Source organism: Acanthisitta chloris, unplaced genomic scaffold, assembly GCF_000695815.1.
Source record: "Acanthisitta chloris isolate BGI_N310 unplaced genomic scaffold, ASM69581v1 scaffold1010, whole genome shotgun sequence".
Classification (NCBI taxonomy): Eukaryota; Metazoa; Chordata; class Aves; order Passeriformes; family Acanthisittidae; genus Acanthisitta; species Acanthisitta chloris.
Window position 1 is genome coordinate 3,633 of NW_008650834.1, and position 7,936 is coordinate 11,568.

The window sequence follows — 7,936 nt, forward strand, 5'->3', positions numbered from 1 at the left end:
TGCTGCTGCCCCAGCTCCCCATGCCAGAGGCTAGCCCATCCTCTTCTTGTGAGATGTTTTCGTCTGGTTCTCTACTAGAAGGCCTTTCTCAAAGTCTTCCTAGGAAACCTGTAGTTGAAATACAGGCCCGTGATTCTGCAAGGTGGTATTTCTCTATGGCTGCTGAGAAAGCATGTCTGTGAATTGACTTTGATGCCAGCCTGCAGGAAGGTGGAAAGGAACATCAAGGTTTGGAGTGCGTTGGGTTAGCTTAATAAAAGCATTATGCCTGTTTTTGCAGCCCATTGCCCACACGTTATGTGTCTGGTCATAGCAGTAGCAGCCACTGCTGTAGCAACTCCGTGTGCAGTCACTTGGTGGTTAGCTGAGTGGGCATTGCATATCAGATTTTGTGAAATCCGTAAGTGTCAGAGAATCACAGAATTTTAGGGGTTGGCATGGACCTTACAGATCATCTAGTCCCAACACCCCCTTGCCATGAGCAGGGACACCTCCTCACTAGATCAGGATGCTCAAGGCCTCATCCAGCCTGGCTTTGAACACCCATATGCTAGGCTTGGAGTGGAAAGACCTAGACGTTCATATATTTTCTGCTTTTTGAAAAGTGTTTGAGTCTTTACCAGTCCATTCCTTTTTGAACAAAATGAAGCAGTGGATATAGAAAAAATGGAAAGTTAAGCTATTCATCAAAACAGATACTAAAGGTAATCTGTTGGATTACACTTCTTAATGCAGTGAAACAATGGTCAGGATTATTCTGAATATGGATTTTTCTTATCTTTGGCAGCATTTCAGTATTTACAGGTTGAAGTATTTAGAAACAGTTATCTAAAACTTTTAAATGTAAGTGTAGCTGCAGGTATTAGATAACTGAGTTTTTGAGGTATCACTGTAGGAGTGGGCCTTCAGGAATGATTTAAATGTCCACAAAATAGTGACCTTAGGGACTAGCTTAGGAAGAGTTCTATGGATAGGGAACTACCTAGAAGCAAGTTTAGACTGCTGTGGGAAAAGTGGACAAATGGTAAGTGAGGGTGGGGTGACAAACACAGGCAGAAGCACTTCTGTACAAGCTCCAAAGCAGAAAAAATAATCAGGGTCGTGAGGCAGCTGATGAAAAGGGGTCAGTGAAGGGATTTAGATAGTAAGCTGATGTGGCTGATGTTTTCCTGATCTGTTGCTTTCTAGTAAAGATGTAATACATTACACCACCAGAAAAATGGTGTGGTGAATCACTGTGTACAGAGCATGAATTAGAATACATCACGCTCTTTGTGTGCGTGTGTGTGTTGCCTCTGTGAGTCTTTCGGTAGCTAAAAAAGTTCTGAATATGTGATTGTTTTGTTTGATCTTCGGAAATATTTTGTGCTTATAACTTACTTGTATTTTTAAATTTGCTTCCTAACAGCCATTTACTCCTGACCTTTTTTTAAATTTGAGAAGAGAGACTTAGAAACAAAGTAAAGATACACAGAAGTGAGAGTAGATTCCTGCGTTGTCAAGTTGGTTATGCAGTATGTGATTCCTGTAGTCTGGGGGTAGAGTCCCTTAACTTCAGCTGGTCTAATGCTGAGGCAACTGGCAGGAAGATCTTTCCTTTCTTACATGCATTCTCCCCAGCTGCTGTGAAAAGTGTCCTAATGTTCTGTTCAGGTTACCTTCACGTGCTTCCTGCAGCTACTGTTTTGTAAAAGATATGAGTTTTAGTTAGAGGGAGGCTATTAAAACCTAAAGCTTAAATGCAGTATATTGAATAGTTTGCAATGTGTTAAGAATTGTTAAAGTTCTTGGAGAGGGCTAGCTCTGAAAGCTATGATAGTAAGTAATTGCATTACTTTAAATTGTTTTTGATAACAGAGTAGTTCTGATGACTGTTTTAGGAAGTATTAACTTTAATTTGTATTATCACTGTGCTTTTGGACTTGGTCCACAACGAAGAGTCCAGCTGCTCTAGGCTCTGTACGGAGACCTTCACAGAGCAGAAGGTTGGCACCTATCATATTTTTCAGTCTTTATCAGATGCTTCTATGATATGTGAGGTAAATTTAAAAAAAAAAAAAAGACAAAAAAAAAGACAGCTCAGTCATTTAATATTACGGTAAAGATTGCTGTTTTCCTTTGCTTGCCCGTGAATATCTCATCGCCTAGTGGGAGTGTTTGTAAATAAGGCAGTGTTTCTCAAACTGCTTTGCTTCCTGTCTGCCTTTCAGCCAACTTGGTTCATTTGTGCTGTCTGCCCTCCAACTGCACTCAGTCACAGCATCCTAACCCAGGCACATGCTTTTACTTTTGCCTCTCGTGCCTGGGAGTGTCATTTACTCTCTTTGTCTGGTGCCTCTCTTTCAGTGCTTCCTAGTCTTTGTTTCAAAAATACTGCATTACATGAGAGAGGTATAAAACCGCCAGAGAATCCCATTTCCCTAACAGGTTCCAACAGTAGTGGCTCTGTAGGAAATGTAACACTGGCTATGTATGCCAGTGTGTGTAGTGCTTGTGAACTGGTAGAGGTGTACAAGTGAGGTTAGCACCACCAGCACACGATTATTTCCTGGTGCAAGGAAATGTACATGTCAGTACAAAACAAATGAAGACAAGCTCCTCTAACACCTTGGTGCTTCTAGGAGGCTAAAAGGACACAAATCTTAAACCACTTGCCATAGATAGGCTTTTTTTTAAAGTTCTATGTTTTTTGTCTCAATATTAGGATAGCTGTCTCTGTAAAATTCCACTGAACATTTGGCACTATAGTTTTTGCTGCTTTCTCTCTGGCTGAGATAACACCTTGTCCTTTTGATGCACATGAATACAATGAAAGTATGATTCAGTTTACCAAGCTGTGAAAACTGCCCTGTTGCAGTGCTGAGAGTTTAAATTGAGATTATATATAAACATTTTTTCCAAGCATAAAAATATTTGTACATTTTTTTAAAAGCTGCGATAATAGCAAATTGAATGATTTCAATCTATCCGTGTTTTATTACCTTGGCAGGGATCTTTGAATTGTTGTTTTGAAAAGTGTCAGCTAAATCTGTTGTGGTCTTACTTTAGCCCATTCATTTTGGTGGCAATACATATATCACATTACTGGAAGGGATCCTTTTTGTATTAAGAGCAGTGGCTGAGATGAGCAGTGTTGATACTAGGTTCATAAAAGAAGCAGTTTAGGATAATACAGTATTTGTTTACTGGTTAGTGAAATGTTAGAATGGAAATATCAGCAATGCCATCTTTTCAGATAGTGTTAGTATTCAGACAGTGCTGGTATTAGACAAGTGTTAAACCAGCTGAAACCCACAGGTTCTGTTGAAGCATGTGTTGAGTTCATCACAGTAGTACTCAAGCGCTTAAGCTGTGATAAGATACTTTGTGTCTGAAAATGTTTTTGTAATAAGTAAGGCAAAAATAACTATTTTTTCTCTTTGGTGCCTGCATCTGACGGGAAGCCTACTTTCTGCTCAGGTTCTGTGGGAGAGGGATTATATAAGAAGATATTTATTTTTAATTGCAGTTGTCACATTAAGCTGCAGTGTTACTCACCAAGCAAGAAATTTATTAGATAATGTGCATATAAAAAGTAGAAGACATCTTCTGAATTTCTCAAGTTGTTCTACTTAATATCTTTCCAGAATTGCCAGGTTGTAACCTCTGTCTTTAATATTGATGGAATTTAGAAATTTGTTCTTGTTTTCACATATGTGCTTACATAACATGTTAGCATTTTTTCCCCCCACTGGATTCCTAGTTGTTCCCTTGCACATTCATCTTTTCTCAGAGCTGCCTAGTCAACCATTCTACTTTTATAAGCAAGTTGTTGCTCCTCTGCAGGAGGAGCCTGTAAAATATGTACAGCTTCAATACCCTTACACAACAGAAAAGTGTGTTCCTTTAACAAAAAAGAGCCAATTCAAGATTTTCTTCAAATTGTCTAGACTTCCTTAAAGTTATAATCAATTCTTTAAAAGAGAAAAGACATAAATATCAGAATAAGTTTTTTCTTTATTGTTCTAATATCATTGTGTGTGGAATATTTGGAAGTGTCTGCTTGCAATTGTTATATAGGAAAGATTTGGATAAATAAATTGAATGCAGGGTCTGATGTAAAGTAGTAAACACATGAGAATAAAAACTTTTTAAGGTCTAAGATCTCTTTCCAGCTTAGACTTCCATTTTTTTAATACCACACGGCTCATGTGGCAAAGTGTGCCAGCTTCTGCAGATTTTTGTTTTGATTACTTCTGCTAAACAATTTTTCTTTTTTCATGCTCTGAACTACTGTTGTCTTCCAGAAGCTTCTTTAAGGAGTAAACGTTTGGCAGAAGGAGGATAAAGCCTTCTACTTCTTGTAGAGAAGGCCACATGCCAAATACAGTAAAACTGCCTTGGCTGTTTAGGTTTTGCTGGACTTTCATCAGTGTAAAAGCTGAATGTCCCTTTGAACACAAACGAAGTATATAGCAACATTTCTTTTTCGTTCTATAGACAATGCAAGATTTACTAATTTTTTTCATCTTTTCTGCAGTCCTAATTACTATAGGGAAGTCAGTTTAAGGAAGCTAATGTTGAGCTTTCTTTTAAAGGTAATAGTTATACTTGCCACGTCTAGAGCATTCTGTTCTAAATATGAGCTGCTGCCATGAAAACTGTCCTCCGCTCCAGTGAGCGCACATCTGACAGTTTTCTTTTGATTGTTCCTGCAGAATGTTGTCTTGTGGTCTTGGTCCCTCTGCTAACGATATGTTTCTAGACTGTTTGGAAGAGGACAATAAAAATCCTTGCACTTGAAAGCCATCTTGAAATTGCTATAATGCCAGTCGAACTGAGCGGTGTGAAGGTGGATCAGCACTGGGGCACGGTGATCTGTGGTAACGGCACAAGGAAGCTGATTGGTATGGCCATTGCACTTCAGTGGAGAGATGGTCTTCCTGCAGCTAGATAAAAGAAAACGTTCTGAAGTAGCTTCTGCTGTCTGGAGTGCCCAGTTAGATTTCAGTGTGCCAATAGAAAGCCTAAATTGTAGCTTTAAGCAGCTTTAAGTGGTTTGGATAGGCTTGCATAACAAATACCAGCAGTAGAAAGGCAGCAGTGTCAAAGATCTACTTTGTCATTCCCAGCAGCATCTTCAGCCTTGCACTGCTCTGGGGTTGCTGCCCAAAGCCTGCTCCTGCTTGCAGCTTGAGCTGCCTGGCACTGAGGCAGCTTCAGCAGAGTAGGAGTAGAGCACCTGGTGCTGTATTTGTGCCCTAGCAAGGTTACTGGCACTGATTCCACTGCTTTGTTTGGATAATGAGTGACTGAGCTGTACCAGCTGTCTGGAGTTATTGGAGGTCAGCGCTGGGGTTTCTTCACACTGAGGGGGCTCTCCACATGCCTTGCTGCTCAGTGTGGCAAAAAAAAAAAGTTACATTTGCCTCTTTCCAGTTTGAAGGATTTTGTGCATTAGCTTTACATGTTCAGCAGAGAAATGAAGGTATGCAGGTTCTCAGGTTATTTCCAGCATAGTGATGAGCAGTGGGAGAAGCAGAAAAATCATCTTTCTTGATTCTTCAACAGAGCCTGAAGGATATGTACAGTTAATGGTGTAGACTGAGGAAGTAGCCAGCTAGTTTGTTAAAAATTGGATAGAATCTGGAGTTTTCTGGCAGAAGTATAAGATGAAATAGCAGCCATACTGCTGAAATTACGTAGTGTACCTTGAAATGACAGTTGTTCCTGGAAATGAAACAGTTTTTCTTGGTCGGTAGCATCTTTCCAATCAAGATGTTGCAGCAGTTTTTGACAATGGCTGAAATGCAGGCAGAGAAAGCTCTATCAGAAATGCATTTTGAGAATAAATAAGTGCCACAGTGAGAACTCTGAGCAATTTGTGGGCAAATTGGACTGAATTGGCTTATCATTAAACATGAATTTACTATCTTTTTGTTTTCTTGTGTGACTGAGTCCTTGTAGTTTTCATGATGCCAGAAAACAGTTGTGTCAAGATGCTAACCTTCACGGTGTAAGTTGGGGACTGACTGTAGTGGGTGGGATGAGACAATAACTGGCATTACTGCAGACATTAGTATTTTCCTTGGTACAGTAGTTGAACTGTAAAATAGTTTTTCTAGACTTCTGAATGTGAATTTCCCATATGAAGGCAGAAGAAGATCAGACCTTTAAAAGACAAATGTAAAAAGCTTTATCCTTTTTAGGGTTGTAGCAAGAGGATGGCTGAAGTTTCTATGTGGCTACTTACTTGAAATTATGAAGGAGGATCTAGGGCATGGATATTGGAGGGAGTTTTATTTTCCTGTTCTCTTAGCTAGCTTTTAAAACTTCTTAAAAAAGAAGTTGCAATTAATTAGTAATTAGCATCTTTAAAGCTTCTTGGGTGTCTTCTTCAAACCTACAGAATGTACACATAATGTTTTGGATTTGGCAGCAATACTTCAGCAATCTTTTTCCCTTGCAATACTGACGTGTATTGCCACTGAAGTATTTAGTTTATTTCATCTCTCACATATAGCTCTTCATTTGAGGTGCTGTTGGTGTTACCCCCACTTGGCTCATACAGCTCCAGTCTCGCGGAGTGCAGCTGGGCAGTGTTTCCTTCTGTCCATGATGTGTGTGCTACTTGTCATTCTCCTCTTCTAGTGCTTCCTGTGATTACCTATGACTACTAATTCTGCTTTTCCTGTGCCTCCAGCATGGAAATGGCTCACCAGGTTATGTCGTGTCTTTAGGAGGGAAGATTCCTGTTCTGATGATGGTTGAGGGTTTATAATCTGCATTCCTCTAGCCATGCCACAAAGTTGCATTTTATTTCCTTTGAGGATTAGGATCAGGAAGTTGTTTCCGGGTGTCACCGTCTGGCTGGGAGTCCTCCCAGAAGTTCAAGTTGGATAGTTTGGTACAGGATGTTCTTCTGAGTTGGATGTGTGCCTTCCTACCTTGGAGCTACCCATTACTCATTGCCTGTTGGCTTACAGTGGCCTGGCCATACTGATTAGTGTCTTCATAATTTACTGTGGGTGTTTTTACGGAAGGTTAATTTGAGCTGCAGTTTGTATACCGTTGTAAAGGCTTTTTTTCCCTATCAAAGTAATACAAGCTCATATGTTTTGTGTTAATTATGAGTGCTTCTTGTTGTTCTTTGTAGTTTTATAGTATTGACTTAATTTATTTGTGGTTAAAGTACTGTACTTGTATGTCAAGGCTCTTTGTTTCTAGATGGGATGAATTTCTTCTTGCATCCTTCACACTTGCTTTCAGTCTAAAAGATTTAATTTTTTTTGGCTACATTTCATGAAGTTGTTGCATGAGATAATGAAAACAGTCTATGTAGTCTTGTACTCTTAAGGAAGCATTTAAAATGTTTGTGCTTTCTTTGAAAGGATTTGAGTTATTTTTAAATGTACATTTTCTATGTTATCCTTTAAAAGAACCAGTATATCCAGTTAAAACCTTTACTTGACACATATATTTACAAGATGGGTATGCAAGAATATAAGTTTTCTTAAAATAAGCTTGCCTTCTAGGGTTTATTTTTTTTGTTGATGTGTTTTTCGTTTTTTTATATCATTACTTTCCTTGTGATTCTTGTTTCTAAAGTTCAAACTCCTCTTGTCTCTTTCAGCTTTTGTGTTGTAACTTCATGCTACAAGTGCTCTCATTTAGCAGCCTCTTCCATAAACTTTTTTTTGTGCTCTGGACTAATCTTTTTTTAGTTGTTTTGCTGAGAAGACAGTAGTACCAACCTTTTCCTATCGTAATCCCCTGCCAAAAGAAATGTCTAAGTGATATTAGGGAATAAACCCATGGTAAATGAATTTTTTTTTCTGAAGCATTTTTCTTTTTTTCCTTTCAGTTCCTGGAATAGATGGCGGTGGGTTAGCTGATGCTAATCTAACAGATTCCTACTTTAGCACCAGCTTCATTGGTGTTAATGGATTTGGAAGTC

At 39.0% G+C, this 7,936-nt stretch overlaps 1 protein-coding gene across 1 annotated transcript in view; it reads left to right on the forward strand.

The window, feature by feature from the left end:
* Positions 1 to 7,851: 7,851 nt before the first annotated feature.
* Positions 7,852 to 7,936, forward strand: part of PAN3 (PAN3 poly(A) specific ribonuclease subunit) — a 66,202-nt gene continuing 66,117 nt past the window's right edge. The window contains exon 1 of the mRNA XM_009070216.1: positions 7,852 to 7,933. The gene's annotated coding sequence lies outside the window, so the exon portion shown is untranslated. The remainder of the gene's footprint in view (positions 7,934 to 7,936) is intronic.